The sequence below is a fragment of the Argiope bruennichi genome, chromosome 10, assembly GCF_947563725.1.
Source record: "Argiope bruennichi chromosome 10, qqArgBrue1.1, whole genome shotgun sequence".
In the NCBI taxonomy this organism is placed as follows: Eukaryota; Metazoa; Arthropoda; class Arachnida; order Araneae; family Araneidae; genus Argiope; species Argiope bruennichi.
In genome coordinates, this window is record NC_079160.1 from 103,821,440 (window position 1) to 103,842,531 (window position 21,092).

The 21,092-nt window shown below is 29.7% G+C and overlaps 1 long non-coding RNA gene across 1 annotated transcript; it reads right to left on the reverse strand.

Moving 5' to 3' along the window:
* Positions 1-6,330: 6,330 nt before the first annotated feature.
* LOC129987847 (uncharacterized) lies at positions 6,331-14,121 on the reverse strand. The gene is made up of 3 exons (XR_008785601.1): positions 13,950-14,121; positions 12,162-12,308; positions 6,331-6,537 (listed from the first exon to the last, which is right to left on the reverse strand). It is a non-coding gene; the product is annotated as an uncharacterized LOC129987847 (long non-coding RNA).
* Positions 14,122-21,092: the final 6,971 nt, after the last annotated feature.

Here is a 21,092-nt window from a genome sequence, read left to right on the forward strand (position 1 = left end):
TTTCTTTTTTTTCAGTTTGTTGCTGACACAGTAATTTAGTAGCAGAGATGATAAATATGATCTTTGGTTAGACGAATTGAAGTTAGCTTTTGTCTTTCAAAGAAAGATTAAAATTCGAATAATAATTTAATAAACTGGAAACTCCATATCCAAGTGGATACAAAATATTAAAAATCGAATATCAGGCAATGTTTCGTCCGATCCCTTAAGAAAATTGATTCTTATATAAATTATCCACCGTTTTACTATAAATTTGGCTATTTCTAACCCAAGTATTTGTAATGGTTTTCCATGCACTTTAAAGATTTGAAAAATTTGCCCTTATATTTATTGATATTAATCACCAAGTAAATGGCTCATTGATTTATAAGGTTTATTGGTGCAAGAGCCAACCTAAATTAAACTGCGCCATACATATGGCTAAAAATAAAGCATATCTAGCATCAAGAAAGAAACATTAAAAAGTTAAAAGCAGAAGTTCAAACAAGCTTTGAATATATGAAAATTAGATAAAACTGGCAAAAACTATTATAAAATAAACAAAGAAACCGTAATTGGAATAATTTGAGAAAACTTAAGTATCGAATCTAAGCAAAGGATATATCAAATACATGTAAGAATAGCAAATATCTTTTAAGAAATTAAAAATATTTGGGTGGTATTTTTCATCCACCAAGTCTTACAAAGTTAGAGACGATGACTGGGAAAAAATGCTCAAGATAAGATTTAAAATCTGGATATTCAATAAAAATGTGGTTAACAGTAAAATCAATACAACAACATCTTGGACAAATGGGTGTCCCGTCTCCACAAATGAGAGGTCTATAAGTAAAATGTATATGTCCTATACAAAGGCAGGTTACTTTAACATCCAATACCCATACAGGATCACGAATTAAATGGTCATTACAATTTTAATAACTGCTCGTAATAGAGAATACATTCTTGCGAACACTTTTCAATCTTCATGCAAGAAAAGACATCTTTTTTTGTGGTGATCATAGTAATTTATGTAGATTGATTTACTTCTCTAAATTTATACACTTGTGTGAGCCTCTCGAAAGTTGTTTTGGGTCATATCTATTAAAGTCACATGTCAGATAACATAGCAATAACTGAGGATGCCCTCTATTATCCGAAATTTCCCACCATACCAATTTGGTTATGTACACTACAAAAGCTGCCAAGTTCTTATACATAACAGAAATGAAATATTTTTCAGCTTTGGAATATGAGTACCTTAATGTGTGGTCTTGTAGCTTTTAATATATATATAATCACACTGAGTTTAATTGATTTATATGTTAAGATCCAATCCATTAATTTTTCTTATCTTTGTTCAAATAAATTTTCCAAAAATTTCATTTAAAATAGATTTTTTCTATTTATTATGAACATAATTTTGATATTTTTGATTCAAAGTAATAACTTTCCATTATTCTTTGACGAAGATGTAAGAAATCATTCTTACATCCTCGTCAAAGAATAAAATCAGCATACATTCCAAAATATGACACAAATGCCGCATAAATTATTTATGACATATATTATTTATGACATAATTATTATCTTAATATATATAAATTACGTGTCACGTTGTTTGTCCGCGATGGACTCCTAAACTACTTAACCGATTTCAATCAAATTTGCACACCGTGTGCAATTTGATCTAACTTAAAAGATAGGATAGCCCTTTTTTTGAATTTTTAATTAGAATTTTAATTATTAATTAAAAACTAATTTTCCCGCCAAAAAAATCTTTTCATTTTCCCCACCGCCAAATGATTACGGCTTCAGTTTTTTTTCCCAACAGTCATGAGGCTAGGCTTAAGATTTTTCGGCTGATTATTTGAAACGATTCTATTTAATTTCTTAATGTTTGATGCATTTAAAATTAAACATTGTTAATGAATCGATCTTTCAGATTCATTCTTAAGTACTTTTGAATTAAAATAAAACAGAATAAAGGAAATTAAAAATTTCTAATCTGCATAGCGTTACCCCAACTAGCGTAGAAAAACTCACGCATTTACGTTCCGTAACTGGCGTAGAAAATTCACGCATGCGCATTGTGTTCTGATTGTTGACATGACAACCATTATCAAAGGATGATTTAAATTATTTTTAGGTTAGTTGCATGTTTTTGTAATTAAATTGTATTTATGTTAGTTATATATTTTTTGTATACGCTTATAGTTTTAAGTACATCGTTTTTAAGTAGTTTTTTTTAACCTGTTTTCAACCGATTATTTTAAACGATTCGTTTAATTTCTTAGTGTTTGATGCATTTAAAATTAAACTTTGTTAATGAATCGTTCTGGTCATGATGAATCTGAGAATATTTTGTTGACAAATTCTTGAAATATTACATAAATTAGGAAAGATATTCTTTAGTTCCCATAAAGTTTAAACGCTCAGTGACTGTTTTCAGTAATCATATTACAAAAAAATACTTTGTTTCAGTAAAAAATATTATTATATTAATTGCAGATTAATCCTTTCTACTTTAATTTATAGTATAAATTCTACGGGAACTAACAGAAAATTAGAGAGATACATATTACGTTATGACTGAAGGCGTTTATAATATTATGAGTGAATTATATATCAAAATTTGAAGTTTTAAAATATTTTGATGAAGAAGCTATTAAAGTAGGAATTGCATAAAATATTTAATTATTAAAATTTTAACGAACATTAAGATTGGCAAACCGGCTGGTCGCCAAAGGCGGCTAGTGATAACATAAATTATTATGACTCATATATTATTTATGGCATATTTACCTTATAATTTAATTTTAATTACTTGTGGCTATGTGTTTTTTAAATTAAATTCGTTTAGTCCTTAAAAGTCCTTAAATCATTTTAATTGTTTCCCCTCTTTTTATTTAGTGTAATGCAGCTGCTCTAAAAACAATTTCTTCCATATTTAAGTGAATGAAACTCAAAAATAAAAGGAAGTATGGCGAAACATCCAGGAAAGTAAATCACCAACAAATTCAGAATGATTTAGAGCATGATTTAATCTATTTCCAGGCGTTATACAGTTTCGCAATTTAAATTCGTAATGAATTAAGTCGTCGCAATGAATAAGTTCACATGCATTAATAATAATGGCGCAATGAATAAAGGGAAAATAAATAAAAAAAATAATCACAGGCATATTTCAAACGTCGGGCATAACAAAAATAATTCCTTAAAAGTTTCCAATAATGTGGTTTATTTTAATTATTTTTCAAGAATAAAATACATCCTGTAATTTAAATTCCAGAGCTTTTGTGTCTGTTAGATTATGTTATTTTTCGCATAATGTGCATAAATATAGAAAAATTCGCAATGGTTAAAAATTGCGACTTTCGATTTATATAATTTTTTATGTTAATTATTTTTATTACTATCTGAGAGTGAAAATTTAATTTCCATATTTTGATCTGTTTATTTATCTACGACACGAATGAGTTATCAGAAAACGGACTAAATCGTTCAATAAAATAATGCATTTAGATATTTTCTCAAAAACTGCAGATGTTCATAAAATTTTGAATAAAATTTGACAATAGAAATTATATATTTGTCCAGTCGTACCGATAACTAAAAATTTTTAAGAACTACTTGGAATACAGATTTTGCCATCAAAAATTTAGTTGAATATTCAATTTTAAACGAAATTCATTTGCAGGCTGACTGTCTTTCAAGATGTTTATTAGTTTGCACTATTTCATCTCTAATAATAAAGGGGATAATGTTTATATATGTTGTTTTCTTTGTTTGTGCTTTATTGGAGCAAAATCCATGTCCATCCAAAATCCTGTACTAAGCAAAGTGTACGTGTACGGCAGCTCAATAAAAAGATTATTTAATTTAGATCCATCACATTTAACATGGATAAATTATAAAGGATGGAAAGGCGTCTGTCGGAGCATTTTTTTGCTGTATTTATTTCATTACAATAATCCTCTTTCTATTTAATTGAGCATGATATCAAGCCGAAGACAAAGTTTCACTTTATTAATCTGCTATAAGTAAAATCTATATTTTTTCTCTTGGAACAAAATAAAAAATATCTTCATCAAAAAGTCTTAACTATTCCATCGTAACGAATTATTTTAGCGATTTTCTAAGAATCAAAATGTTATCAAAAAAGTCAGCAGTGAGAAAAAGAGCTTATACATATATTGACTTTGAAAGAAATATACAAAGGTAGTTCAGATAATTCTTACAAGAAACGACTTAGAAATAGTTGAATCGGAAATCCTCAATAAAATCATTCCTTGTAGAAGGTTCTACACTCATTTTTTTCCTTGGTTATATTGCCATTGCCTCTTGGATTATCATTAACTTTTCTCTTCTGGTAATAGAATTTTCCCACTTCAAAGACTTCATTATATGCAAAGCGAAAGCGAAACCAGTTTTTACTTTTATATGGGGCTATTTTCTTCGTAAATGTTCTCGCAGTTGAAACTATTAACATTTCAAGTTGGAGAACTTTCTTAAGAATTAAAAATTCTACATATATTTACAAAAAATAAAAAGACACATGCAAGATGCTACTTATAAAGAGCGAATACTTTAAATATCAAATAGGTATAGTTGAATATATTTTTGCAGTGTTTTACCGAACTTCATTTTTGAAATGAATGGTCTTTAGGGTTGATTGTTGAATGTTTCTTTACAAGATAAATGTTTAAGTAAGAGGATACTTAAATCAAAGTGTTGTTTTTCTTGCATTTTTCAAAAAAATCAAAAATCATGCTTGTGTCTGGAGATAAGTGGAAATCTTCACATATACACCACTATTCCCACTACTGGGTAACATTTTTTTCAAGTTATTCTGATATCTACCCTTAGGTGAATTAAGTGTTTTTGCTTTCAGTTGTAAAAGAAAGTATTTATTTGTAAATATTTATTTATGCGAATGGACCATTTATATTTCAGGAAAAGAAAGATAAAATAAATAGTTTCTATGATTCCAGAGATTAATGATGTTTTTTTTTCCTTTTGTACTAGTTGGTACGAAAGAAAATAGTTGCTATGATTCTAGAGATTAAAGGTGTGTTTTTTCTTTAGTGTGTGTGTGTGTGTGTGTGTGTGTGTGTGTGTTTTAATTTTTTAGATGTTTATTCTTAACATAAAACATTTCTCTATTATTTATCTTCAAATATATATACAGTGAAAACTTTTCATTTTTCCTAACTAACTTGAATAATTCTAAACATATATGCTGAAACTAAAGAGAGAAAACTTCTTTATATATTGAATAAACACGTTCACTTACTTACACGTCTTACACTTGTGAATAAGATTATATATCTAAGGTGATTCTTTATTTATGTCTTAAATTTAGTAGTTCGTTTGTTTAGTTTGGATTTAATGGCGCAAGAGCCAGGTTTGTCCAAACTGCGACAATCAAAAACTGAAGCTTAAATGTAGTAGAGAAGAGGTGACCGAATTAGGAAGTCAGTGTTAGGTTAGTTAGGTTTTATGGCCCAAAAGTTAGATCTAGCTATGCTTGTCAAGTGGTAAAAATAGAATCATATGGCAAAAAAGAAATTCTAATAATATTAAAAGGTTCTTTAAATTAGGTAAAAGGTAAAATTTCAAAAGCAAGCAGATGCATTAAAACGGTCCTTTAAAAACATTCAAGATAAATAATAAAAGTGCGTTAATTACTGGTATATGAATAAAATTTTTAAAACTGACTTTTTTTTTAAAAAAAAACTAATTAAAATGCAACAAATTAATGGTTTTTAAAAATTTAAAAATATTTGAGTCCGGATTGTCACCCACTAGTTCACGTTTGTCCAGGGATAAAGTATTAAAATAATGTAAGCGATGATTATTAAAAATGAGGCACTCAGCTAATATGACTTACACTTGAAATTATACGACATGTCGCATAAGTTGGACATGATTCATTAAATAAAAGGGGATTGTGGCTGAAACGAGAATGACAGAGGAGGATCCGAATTGAATTAACATCGAACCTGCGCAGTTTGAGGGGAAACCATACACATATCACTGGTTCGAGAGAATGCAGCTTATTGGAAGTCACTTGTTTCCTATTTCCTTCGCTAACGAGTTTGTATATTTGGAGAAGACATTTTCTTTAAACCATTTCCATTTTTTGAAGATGTGATAATAAATAACAAAGTTACAGAGGGTGTTGTTTTTTTTTTTTGACGATTATACTATTCTTTCTTATGAGGTTTCTCCTAGCCAATAGCCTGCCACAGCACACAGACACACACACACACATTCATCTTTATTATAGGTTATGATTAAATTTTTATAAATGTTCAAAAAAGTTCTTTATTTCGATATTTACTATGGTATAATTTCCTAATCGTATTATTTTCAGTATCATAAATTCATATGCTATTTACTTTGATAAAAAGAGATCGAACAACAGGATTCAAAACGTTCTTTCTATTATTACTATTATTGTGTTACAATATCAGGTGGTGATCCGGGTATTTTCGGAATCAAGATCATTTTTTCACGAAAGTCAAAATTTTATCCAAATCTTGATTCTTTAACCTGAAAAGAATACAAAAATACAATAAAAAGCTAGAAACGTAAAAAACATCTTATTAGAAAAATAACATCTGTAACTGCATAATATATCATACATTCTTTTTTAATTTCATTTAGTTATTAAATTATATATGTTCGAACAGTAAGACCTGCTATCGATTCGTTTTATCTAACAATCGAAAAATAAACTAAAAGATAAATTTTATAACTTAAATTTCATTTAAAATATTTTTACATTTTTATCTATTTGTATTTAGTTTTTAAAGATTTTACTTAGGACTCATAAAAGGATCCAAATTTATTTATAAATATAGCCAATATCTTGTTTTGGAAAACAAAACTACCTTTCCTTGTTGAATTGATTTTACAGCCATTAAAAAACGTAGGCTAAGTTTCAATGGTGATTATAAAAATGACCGAAAAATTCTACTACTTTCATCTCTAACAAGTATAATTATTTTAGTGACATTATAAAAGAAAATGAGTTTTTATTAATTACTTTATTTAAGCAAAATTAATTACGTTAGCTTAGTTTCGATTAACTCCTACGTCACCTTGAAAAACTACTCTAGAATTGAGTTGCTTGGAGGAGAATTTTATAATATTAAACATTGTTATAGGAAATGACATTTTAATTAGAATTTTTCCTAACTTCGTTAAAATTAAATTAAATTACAAAAAATATTGTATAATTGTTTCAATGTGCTAAGCTTTCAAGCTCTCAAATTTTTATTTAAATGAAAAATATTTTTACAGGGGATTGATGATTTATTATAATTGCTACTTGTCCCTAACACGGGCAATCTCTATTCTGAAGTGATGTTGCAGTTTTCAACACTGAGTTGCCAAAATGGGCGAGATAATCACACAGAGCTCCAAACATCGACAGTTCTAGAACCAAGTTGAGCGTTCTCCTCGAAATTTTCTTCTATACTTTCAAAATATAGATCTTATCCCTTTTCTCCAGACAATATTGCGAACCTAGGTTATAGACGAGAATACCTTGCAAGGCATTGGTGAACAATAGTTATAAAATATAAATCTTTGGCATGACTCCAACTAAGGTATAAATATAGATCATTGGTATGAATCAAGCATTTTTACTGAATATATCGTGATAATCACACAGAGCTCCAAACATAGACAGTTCACTTAAAGAACTAACTTGAGTGTTCGCCTCGAAACTTTCTCCTATACTCTCAAAATGTAGGCCTTATCCCTTTTCTCCAGACAATATTGCGAACCTTGGTAAAGGCCGAGAATACCTTTCAAGGTATTGGTGAACAATAGTTATAAGATATAAATCTTTGGCATGAATCCAGCTAAGGTATAAATATTGATCATTGGTATGAATCAAGCATTTTTACTGAATATATCGTGATAATCACACAGAGCTCCAAACATAGACAGTTCACTTATAAAACTAACTTGAGTGTTCACCTCGAAACTTTCTCCTATACTCTCAAAATGTAGGCCTTATCCCTTTTCTCCAGACAATATTGCGAACCTTGGTAAAGGCCGAGAATACCTTTCAAGGTATTGGTGAACAATAGTTATAAGATATAAATCTTTGGCATGAATCCAGCTAAGGTATAAATATTGATCATTGGTATGAATCAAGCATTTTTACTGAATATATCGTGATAATCACACAGAGCTCCAAACATAGACAGTTCACTTATAGAACTAACTTGAGTGTTCACCTCGAAACTTTCTCCTATACTCTCAAAATGTAGGCCTTATCCCTTTTCTCCAGACAATATTGCGAACCTTGGTAAAGGCCGAGAATACCTTTCAAGGTATTGGTGAACAATAGTTATAAGATATAAATCTTTGGCATGAATCCAGCTAAGGTATAAATATTGATCATTGGTATGAATCAAGCATTTTTACTGAATATATCGTGATAATCACACAGAGCTCCAAACATAGACAGTTCACTTATAGAACTAACTTGAGTGTTCACCTCGAAAAATTCTCCTATACTCTCAAAATGTAGGCCTTATCCCTTTTCTCCAGACAATATTGCGAACCTTGGTAAAGGCCGAGAATACCTTTCAAGGTGTTGGTGAACAATAGTTATAAGATATAAATCTTTGGCATGAATCCAGCTAAGGTATAAATATAGATCATTGGTATGAATCAAGCATTTTTACTGAATATATCGTGAGAATTTCCGATACTTTTTTTTCCAGCCGATTAACACTGAAATTTTCTAAACTTCAATTGTGATCACAAGAAAATAGACCCAATTTTATTGTTTTAAATTATCATGTTTCTGACATATTGCATTTTCATGCATAATAGAGTATACAGACCTACAGACGTCATTCATTTGATAGATTTCATTCAAAGTATGATATTTACATTTTAGGTGCAAAACGTGTGTAGCAAATTTTATCTACATAATTTATTGCGTTTTTTATTTATTGAGTTCAGCCTTCAAACAAACAATTACACAGATTTTGTGTAAATATGTTTCGTTCAAATGTATGCATAAATCTGCAAAATTGGCCACATTTCCATAAACCAAATTTCAGGCAACTAGCTCAAAGCAGTTTTGAGTAGGGATGACGAATATTTTAAGAGCGGTTATTACGTAACCAATATCAAAAAGTCACAAATACAAGTGATCAATATTTTTCAAAAAGGGGTGTGATTCAAATCCTTGATACGATCTTACTGATGATATTTCGATTACAGATTTTGGATCACGATAGAAAGTAACAATCGATACGATATCACTGAAATTTGCCGGAGTGGTGACTTCACTGGAAAGTAACAATCGATACGATATCACTGAAATTTGCCGGAGTGGTGACTTTACTGGAAAGTAACAATCGATACGATATCACTGAAATTTGCCGGAGTGGTGACTTCACTGGAAAGTAACAATCGATACGATCTGTCCAATGGAAGCTCTCGAAAGAAATCTGTGATTGGATTGAAAAGTGAACGGACCGGTTATTGGAATTATCGTATCGTATCATTAAATTGCATATCACTGAAATTTATCGGAGCGGTGATTTCACCGGAAAGTGCGAGGATTCACTGGAAAGTGCGAAGTCACCGCTCCACTTTACGGGAGTGACCGATATTCGTATTTGATGATGCACTATTCCATACAGATAATTGCTCGTGACAGGATCGACTTTGATTACATGTACTTAGTTTACTGCTGGCGCCATCTATTGGTAGAATATAGGACTGAAGTAAACATTTTAAAGAAATGACATATATTTTTAACTCATCTTTTCCAGAAAATGGTTCACTCTAATAAATAAATTAAATAAATAGTTTTGAGAAAAAAAAATTTAAGAAATAAGCTGAAACAGATAAATTAATTAAATCGCATGTTACTTAAATTAGTAAATTAAGTATTAATTACAATTAATAAATTTTATATTTAATATTAAGTAATAATTTTTAATTAATAATATGATTGAAATAACAGATATTTGGAACGCATATTTAAAAATAACAATAGCAATATTATTTGTTATTCGAAAAATCGTGGATTGTGCATCTCTAGTTTTGAGTTCATGTGTTTGCATACAGATCGATTGACTGATAGAGAGACAGATATAAAGGGAAACATGTCTTTTTCTTCAGATCTCAATTCGATTTAAGATTCGTCAAAATCTCAAATCCATTTTTTTTTTTTTCATTACAGCTATTCCTTTATACTTCATATACGAAAGAGTAAAAAGAAGTTAAGCAACAGTTTGATAACCGAGTGAAGTCATTAACTGTGGAAGTTTATATTTACCAATAATATGAATGCAATGTGTGCCACAAAAATTGATAAAAGAATTAAACACGTTAATATAATAAATATACACTTTTTCCTCTAACGATGTAAAGGCGGTTGAGGAAAAATCTAAATTAAGGAAATGGCAATTCTAAATTCGAAACCTGTTTTCAAAATGATATTGACCAATTAGGCAGTTATGGCTGGGGAGGGGAAAATTTAAGACTTAACTGGGGAGGTGCGGTCAAGGCGACCGCATTTTCTTTACACTCAAATTAAATTTCGTTATAAAAGTATTAGTATGACAATCTATCAATATATTCTGCAGATATTTTTCTTGATATATAAATATGTTTTAGACATTTTTTCAAAATATATTATCATTGAAGAAAGTAATTGCATTGGATAATACATTTTCTTCTCATTAAAACAAATAATATCCTTGAAAAAACATATTACTCATTACTTTTTAAATCATTTTTTTTCAGTATACAAAGGTATATAGAAAACAATATAAGGAAAAATTCAACAATTATACGATAAATAAAAAATAAAAATTAGCATTGGGTAAAATGGATCCTTTTTCTTATTGGCATCATCGGTTTTCGAGGGTATTTTAAACATACAGGTTAAGTGCAAATATAAAAATAAGCCTATAAATTCTGTAGATATTTCTCTTGATATATTAATATATTTTAGAAATTTTTCAAAATATATTATCACTAGAAAAATTAATTATATTTCAACACAGACATCAGAATCAGCCGAATGAGAACTTTCGTTGAAAAAATTTTCAATAAAATCCTGATCACTCAAATCACTTTCTGCTTCATTTAAAAGGTTCTCTGAATCTCTGCTTTATAACGAGGATCAGTAGGTTGGGTGAAGTTTCGAACACCAAGTTTTAGAGCCATCTGCTAAGCCTTGTATAAAACCGGAAAACTAAAAGGGAAGTGCGGTCTCACAGACGTCGCGTTAAGGAATAGCTGAAATATTTAAAAAAGCATATGCTGAAAAAACCAGCTGAAAAAGTGCACGCGTAGAGAAGGCGACGGAACAGGAAGTTACAAGGTCAATCCATTCGATTCAACTAAAAATAGAATTGGGGTGGCTGAAAGTCCATCTTTAGCGGTCTGAGGGATCGCACCTCCCCAGTTAAGGGTTAAAATCATTGAGATCAAATATCTTCTCACTCAGTGTATAATTATGAGAGTATATGTTCCGAGTTCAGAGCTTTCATCTGGTTCTGATAGAAAATTGCAAAGGTCATCCTCAACATGTTCTTTTTTTTGTCAAAATATGTATTGATATAATTAATTAATTTCATCCTATATAGACAAATATTAAACATTTCTCATTAACGTGCAAATATCAAAATGAAAGTATTGGTTCAGGTCTAGCCTTTTTCATCACTCCTCCATTCAAGAATGTGTGGACTTTCCATAAAAAGGCATTACTTCGAAAAGAAAAGAATATTCATCTAATCAGTCACGCTCAAGCTACACAGCCAAACATTCCCCTCTAATGTGACAGTTTGAAAAGAGGGTCACTAGTTTATACCTCGGCATCGTCATTTAACTTCAATTCGAAACAGCGAAAAACGTCATCATGAAGTGTTTGCATCTAAACGAAACGTCAATAAAATCTACCATATTTATACTATTTAACAAAAGAAATCAAATCATTCCTAGCTCATTTCTAGTTTGGAGGAAAGAGTGTCAATTTTAATGTCGTCTTCCTCTCTTCTAGTATTTAAATTCAAAACCGTACTCATATAAATCATAAAACAGAATGTGAATCTAATCAATCAATCTTATTATTTAGACACAAAATGCAAGTTATAATTCCTTGTATATTTCATTGAAAAAAAATTTACCTTAAATTTCTGTGTTCATTTCTTCCCCCAGGGATATGGGTAAATACCTGGATAATCTGGGTAGTGCCACTGCCATCTACTGCCACTGCCATGCCCCCAGTATGCGACAGTCGAAGCTAGCAAGACGGCCACAATAAAGAAATAAAACTGCAAAAAAAAAATCCAAAATATTACATATAACTAATTCACTAAATTATTTCTATCCGCAAGAATATGTCACAGATATTTCTTTTTATTTAATGACGAATTTCTTGAAAAATTCTGCTTGTTATTTTAAAACTTTATTTTTAAATCAATGATCTATGCAAAAAGAAATCTCCATACGATGCGTGGATATAATATAATTTATAATATAAGGATAATATGGGACATAAATTGTATATTATAATAATATAAATCAAGATTAAAGGTAATAAACATAAATTAGAAAATAATTTGTAATATAAATTAAGAAGTCTGAGAATTGGTAATTCGTTTATTTTCCAATGTTCGTTTATTTTCCAAAGAAAGAAGGAGAAAATGTTTCAAAAATAGTTCAAATGTTAAAATAATTCAAAATTTTCAAATTAGAGAAAACGTTTCAAAATAGTTCAAAATTTTCAAATTAGAGAAAACGTTTCAAAATAGTTCAAAATGTTCAAATTAAAGAAAATGTTCAAAATTGTACAAGCCAACTTTGATGCATTAATCGTAACCTTTATATAATGAGAAACTTGCGTTGAATATACAAATTTTTAAATTACACAAAATATAAAACTCTTTATATATCGCTAAATAAATTATGAGAAAAGAAATGCAATTAGAATCTTAATGAGATTTTTCCCTTTTCCCCCCAAATTCTTAGTTTCAGGATTCTACAAAACTTATCATTAATAAAAATTATCCTGCTTGAAGAAAAAAAAAGTGGCTACAATTCCCCCGCCCTCCAAGAGCAAAAAAAAAAAAACAAAAAAAAAAAAAAAAAAAAAAAAAAACTAAACACTATTTTTTAGTTTAACATAGAATTCAAATTGAGTGATCTTGAAACATTTGTGGGGAAATTCTTTGAATAAAAGAACGAGAAATTACATCAAAAAATTTGTATGTTCTTAGTTTATAAGTAAAGTTTCGTAAATTGTTTTACTAACCCTACTTAGTTTTAGTAAATACTTTAGCTGATTTACGATCTTTTGTCAATACTCAGATGTACTCTATTTGTAGAAGTTCGATATCTTAAATACCAAGAATGGAACCAATCTTATGGGGCTTTAAAGCTACAATTTAACTGTCTGTAACCATCTTGAACTTCAAGTAAATGGCAGAGTAATCTATATATCTGACAAAAGGGAAATTCATAAGGGAAAATACCAAAACAATGGCGCTTTTAAATATATAAATTTATATTCTTATTATAAGATACTAATATATAATTATTTCATTGAAACAATAGGAAATATCGCTTGAAATCATGAATAAAATATTTTTAAGAATTAAGAGGAAATGAACGATATTAATTGGTCAGATTAAAAAGAAATTTTTTTTGAATTTTAAGATGGGTTAAAAATAATTTATTATGCGATCGTATTTCTGAAAATTTATGTAAAAAAATCCCCATGATTCTCACCAGATTCTAAAATTCTAGGATTTAATCCATGATTAATTATTGAAAATACAAGAAAATCACATTATAGAAGAATTCAGCTAGTTTCTTCAAAATTCTTGTTCTATAAACCACAAGCATAAGAAATCCTTTTTATTAGTAGTAGGAATTATTTTAACCGCAATCGAATGTAACGATAAGATACTTACCATAACTTGCATACTGGAAAATATCTTCTTGCTCTAGAATGAAAAGTATGACAGTTTAGAATTCGTCCTTTTTCACTTTTTCAGAATAAAGAAAGAATTCTGAAGATATAATAAGCCACCGAATTATATATAACAGTTCTGCAAAATAATAAAATATATTCCTCGAATTTTAGGGGGGATATGGCGTAAGCAAAAACAGAACATGGCCTTCGGCTTGTTTCTTTGATGAGTTTCTCAAACAATTTCTATTTTGTGGTTCCTCATTTAAACAACAAAATTCAATTAAAAAAATTTAAATGAATTTCGTAGAATTTCGTCATAAATAAAAACAATAGATTTCACAGCCAGTACTTTGAAATTTTCTTTGATTAGCTTTGTATCGAATGGGTAAATGAATTCTTGTTTATGCATTCAGTTGATGTGATTTGACCTTTTATTTCGTTTTCATAACGAATTTCGCATTATAGTGGCCAATTGCATAATTTCATTTAGAAAGAAACAATGGATGTACATTGTTTTTTTATGTTTATTGTTACTTCAAAATCATAAATATTTAATTTAATCTGTGGCGAGAATTCACAGTTGTCTCTGATATCATTGTAATTGGGAAATTATAGCTTGAATTATTCTCCTCGTATTGACATAATTCTGTGATTTATAATTATAAATTATTAATTAATGCTAAAAATTTAATATTTTATTGAAGTAAACTTTATTCAAAATATTAATTTGAGTTGGGTAAGTGTTTTATAAAGAAATTTTCATTCAGCAATTCCAATGTTTAATTAATCTTTAGTTTAATTTCAGTCACATTTCTGGTCCATTTTTAAGCAATACGAGAGCTATTTTGGCACGTGATCTCATAGTTTTGAACCATGATCAGACTACAAGAACGACATCTGAACAGATACTGCCATCGCCTTTCTTCAAACTTCCACAGTGAAGCAGCAGGTGAATATTTCACTCCAATTGATTTAGCGTGTTCCAAACGCATCGGTTCCTCTGTAAAATCAAACAGTACAGTTCTGAAGCCGCTTTCTAACTTTGTCCAAATGTTTAAGGTTTAAATTTATATTTATTTAACCCTTTACACCCGGAATCCCATGCATAATTATTCATTTAATACAACTGCTTGTTTATTATTCCGAAAAATAAATATATGTATAATTTTTTAGGTTAATTTCCTTGAAAAATGAAACTACATGCTTTTACCATTTTGTAAGCATTTTTAACAATCAAAATTGAAAAATAAATACAGAAAATGTCAAAATAATGCATCATCTTGAATGATGAGTGAGAGACACCATCCGATTGCAAAGGGTTAAATTATACAAATAAATTATTTTGTCCACAGAACTTAAAATTTAAGAGTAAAAAACAAAATTAAGAAATAACTTGAATTTCACTTTCTAGTAAACCCCCGGAGTGGACACCTCAGATGAGATGTTTCCGGCATGGTGGTTGGATTTCGCCACCCTGGAGGGTACACGAATAGGTGGATGATCTGATTCCTCCCTAGACGACGGGACGTACTCCATTCGGGAAGGGTTGTACCGTGGCCGGTGATGGCCCTTAGGACTCAACCACAGTTCCCGCCAGTGTTGCTGTTGCGGTGGGCAGGTCATTCAGCTTTATGGTTTAAATCCGTGTGCCTTCGTGGCGGGTCGGATAGTCAGATGGCTGACTTCATTCTCTAGTACTTACAAGATTTATAAATATAAAGAATTTGATGAAATTAAAAAATCGCTTTAGGAAAATATATTGATTTTTATCCGTGCATTGTAGTGTATGTGCATAATAAAATAAAATAAAAATTCTATAATCACTTTTATTATTTTTTCACTTAAAGTAATGAAGAATTTTTGAGAGTATTTTAAAATACAAAATATTTATAATTATAATTTTATTTATTATAATTTATAATATATTTATAATTTTTCACTGTAGCGAATTGTTAGCACATTAATAATCATAATAATTAATGCATAAAGCAACCTGCATTATAAAACGTTTGAAGTTTTACGTTAAGGGATTCCCATATTCTTTGAAGGGGGTGAGAAAAGAAGAATTTGTGTCTTTACACTTTACCACTACCCGATCTTAATTGTCCATCCAAATATCTGAAATATAACGCATACTGACTAAGACTATCATATCCCAAATTAATTCTTTCTTATCGTATTCCTGAAGCAATAATGATGATATGAGAAAAATCATTAAAAAAGAAAAGCATCAAAGTATTTACAAATGAATAGATTGAAATTCCAATTTTAAATGTTATCATTAATGTGAAATTAGAAATTGTCATTATTTACACCACAACAAAACCAGATATTATATACTAAAAATTATAGATTCTTATTAATAAATTGTAACATTATTTTTTAATAATCATTATTAATAATCATGTTACAAGTATTCAATATTGTTACGAATCTGTGATGCGGCTTCCCAGCATAGTTGGTTCCATAGGAGGTCCCAGAGCTTGGCGACAAACTTGGCTACCATTTGGCTAATTGGCGACGAATTTGGCGACTTTGGCGCCAAAATAGATTATACCCAAAACATCGAGAATTTTCCCGCTCCGTTCATTAGGAACCGAGATACGCCTCGAACGTTTCTGATTGGTTGAGAGGGTTCTAGCCCCGCCTCCTGAGACCTATAAAAGGAGCTGCAGCCGCCAGAGAGTGGTCGTGAATTGAGGAGTCGTAGTCGGAAGCGACAGAGGAGAGTAGTCGGAATCGACGGTGAAGAACTGGTCTTCCAGACATAAGCGGAGCAGCGACGGAGTCAAGCGAGTGCTGAACTAAGCTGTGAGCTACTGTCTGCAGTAGAGTCTTGTTGTATGCTGCACGTCTCGGCTGAAGATAATCGTCTTTTGTGCTGTATAGAGTTGTCGTCTTTGTGCTGTCCTGTGTGTCTTCGCGTAAATAAACGTCGTTGTTTTATTTTCTACTGCCGCCTGGTGATTGAGCGTTCTTCACACCATATAACTTCCACGATCCAAACGAACCCCGGAAATTTCGTAACAATATATATCTAGATTTTGGGGATATTCCGTAAATTTATAAGTAGTATTCTTACGTACAATAATTCAATTTAAAACTAGAGGTCTTGAGGCAGATATTAAGCTTAAGGGCCGAAGGGACCCTACTTGAAAACTGTTTCTATAAAAGCCCCACCCTCAACTGTATACAGAATTTATACTTGACCAGTATTTCGATGGTTAAATATTCTCGCACTAATGTGATGAAAAAATTTAGATAAGAATTGTCAGCTCAGTAGCAGTCTTCGTCGTCTGACCGTGCCTCAAAGTTTTAAGATCCGTTCTAAAGTAACATTCAGCTTCAAATAGGTAGTTAATTTAAGTAAGCTAAGTTTAACGTTTAAGTTGAGAAATTTCAATTTTCTTTACTACCAGTTGTTTCAAGCTAAAATATTTTTGATTGCATAAAGATGATCAACATAGATTCAAGGAATTCAAGTAAATGATTGAATTGAAAGTGATTTTTAAAACAATGAATAAATAATTTTATTTAAAGAATATGAAATTTTATTATTTAATAATTATTTGGAGACTGGAGTAAATTAACGAGCTAGGCCATATGAAGTATGGCTTATTTTAAATTCACGCTACTGGGCTGCGCTATTTTAATGATACTACTTGTACTTTGCACTGTCAGATAGTAAAAAAATGCACACTGAAGTCGCTGACTCTATTTCAGTCCTTGTTACATGATATTCGTATAGTTTTCTGATGTGATGTAATATTCAAAACCTTTAATACAGGATCTCATGGACTTACAGGTAAAAAATTTAATTACTCTTTGCTGTACATAATATGATGTATTTCTCACAATGACTATTTCTTTATCCCTTAATAAGAAATAAGCCAGAACACCACTAAATAAATTTTTACAAGTATGTAATGAAGAAATGATTTTGTAAATAGAAAAAAGGAAATATTTGCCGATTTACCAATTACTATCTGAATTAAGAGGTAGTAACTTTTCTTATCAAATATTATTCAAAGGAAATTAAAAGTGGCAAGCGTAGGTACCACTGAGCGTTAAGGATAATCTTAGCCGATTACACTGACCGATTACACATGGAAAAATTTGAATGACCGTACGTCGCTACAGCATTGGCTGAAACTTTGATTGAGTTCTAAGGGACATCAACAACCACAGTCCAACCAGTCCCATAGGATGCACGTCCTTTCATTGGTAGGGGATGATCAGTTCTCAGCATTTTTATATCCATAAGGCAGCAAAAAACCAATAAAATCTAAAAATCTATATTTCGTAACTAAATTTCACCACTACCATGCAAGGATTTCACGACTTACTCAACATCTGCAACTTTATGCGATAGGATAGGGACAAGTAATTTATTGAGAGTTTGCTAGAAGGTTTCGTGGAAACGTTCTCACTGATTTTCTTTCTTTTTTTTATTTTATCTGAAATGAAACTAGCATAAAAATGCATTTAATTATCCTCATAAAATCTCAAAAAAAAATATTCCGTTCATTCAAAAGCAATGTAAACAACAGTCGAAAGAATAGTAATATGCAATATCTCTGGAAAAGCAGAAAGTTATCAAAATGTTATTCTCTGAGCAAGAAAAGTAATGATCCTCGTTGATTTTGGAAATAGTATTTTATGTTTGTTGGTTGACTTCTTGAAAAGACATCCTCGTTGATTTTGGAAATAGTATTTTATGTTTGTTGGTTGACTTCTTGAAAAGACATCCTCGCTGATTTTGGAAATAGTATTTTATGTCTGTTGGTTGACTTCTTGAAAAGACATCCTCGCTGATTTTGGAAATAATATTTTATGTTTGTTGGTTGACTTCTTGAAAAGACATCCTCGCTGATTTTGGAAATAATATTTTATGTTTGTTTGGTTGACTTCTTGAAAAGACATCCTCACTGATTTTAGAAATAGTATTTTATGTTTGTTGGTTGACTTCTTGGTATCCATCCTCGCTGATTTTAGAAATAGTATTTTATGTTTGTTGGTTGACTTCTTGAAAAGACATCCTCGCTGATTTTGGAAATAGTATTTTATGTCTGTTGGTTGACTTCTTGAAAAGACATCCTCGCTGATTTTGGAAATAATATTTTATGTTTGTTGGTTGACTTCTTGAAAAGACATCCTCGCTGATTTTAGAAATAGTATTTTATGTTTGTTGGTTGACTTCTTGAAAAGACAAAACCTGTAAATGTTTATTACATATTCTTTTTGAATTATTTAAAGATTTTTTTTACCTTAGTAAAATGAAGGTAAAAAAAAGGTACTTAGTAAACGAACTGCACCGACAAATAATCAATATAAATACTATCAATAAATGAAAACTCACATTCATTGATTCTATTTTCTCTTGACTTTATCACTTTTACATGCTTCTGAAGTTATAGACCGACAGACGGTCAACCTGTAAGTGTTGTCAACACAACGCGTGTTAAATTCACGCACCGAATTTTATCTATCTAGCTCTCATCATTTTGTAACTATCATGTTAACTTATATTCGAACTTTCTTCGAACAAAATTTACTCAAAATTTTAGAGAAATCTGCAAATTTGGTGTAAAGACCGTATACTAAATTTCAGCCATCTCGCTCAAAGTGTTTTTGAGTTATCTTTGTCGCAGTCAGAGTGACAAACGGACATATTCCAAAAATATATTTTTCGAAATCAGAGAGTTCTAAAACGTGAAGATTCTTGAAAATCTGGATTTCAAATTTTTTAAAGGTCACTATATTTTCTTTACACTACGTATACGAGAAAATAAAAAAAGAATATTGAAAAATTTCGAAAAAAGACAGAAAATCTTGCACGATTTAAGTCACTTCATGCCCTCAAATTTTCATTTATGCTCGCCTGAAAATCCCAATTAATCAAAAATAAAATATAAGACGTTTTGAAAATGCAAATTCTTCTTTCAGAACTATTATGAAATAAATAAAAAAAGAAGAATCTCGAATAATTTCTTAAGGTTGCAATGAAAAAAGAGCCCAAAATCTTTTCCTTCCTAAAATTTTCATAAATAATTTATTATGTAACTTTTAGAGCGTAAGATGTTTGACAATATCGCTATGATATCTCCATAATATTGAGAATCGTTGAGCAACAATGTTAAATTTTTACCAATGCTGTTAACAATAACAATTAAATAATAATTAATAATAAAAATTGTTAACAATAATAATTTTTCAACATTTTCTGCTCATGAGGCATTTTTAAAATAGATTACATAAAAATTTCTGAAATTAACTTACGAACGTTTAGATTTTTTTCTTAAAAATGATTGAAATAGTATTTTAATATATCTTTTAATTTATGATTGCTTTACTTGATATGAAATATAACAAAAAGGAGTTTATAGATATATAAAATGGCATGTTTAACATTAAGGACGCACACTATTTTATATATATAGCATCAGTGAAACTGTGCATTTTTTTCGAATAAAGCATTTTTTGTTCTTTACTTAAAAGTCGGGGAAAATATATTATAATTTAAAATGTTCAAGACTCCCAATATAAAAAAACAATATTTAAAATTAATTTATTTATATAAAATTCTAAAAATATATACCTTTATAACAAAGTTAATGCTCGTATGGAATTTTTTACTATATGAATAACATCATAATATTTCCTTTTTGGCAAAATTATTTATATTGAACGAATGAATAAAGATAACGAATAATACTTTTCTCATCCAATTGTTATTGTTCTGTTTGTTAATAAAATAAAAAGAAACACAATTTTGATTGTTTCCTCCCATTTTTAATTTTAAATGTTTAATTAAAATTAAAAAGCCCTGTTGCGAAAATTTCTTGCAATAAAAACTTACATTGTAATGTAAAGTGATGTCATTGTGTTAAACAACCTTTAATATAGTTTTTTTTAATCAATTCTTGTGACTGAAGTCAAACAACACATTTCAAAATAGTTAAAAAGAGAAGCTGAATGCCAGCATGATGACGTCATACCCAAAGAGAATTGCTGCAAATTGTTTTTGCATAGGCTACAAATTCGCTTAGATATTTTCGAGCATTTTTTGTTGTTGTTGTTCTTTAATCTCTAAACAATAGCTATTCTATTGTGTATGTACAACGATAAAATATACTGGCCT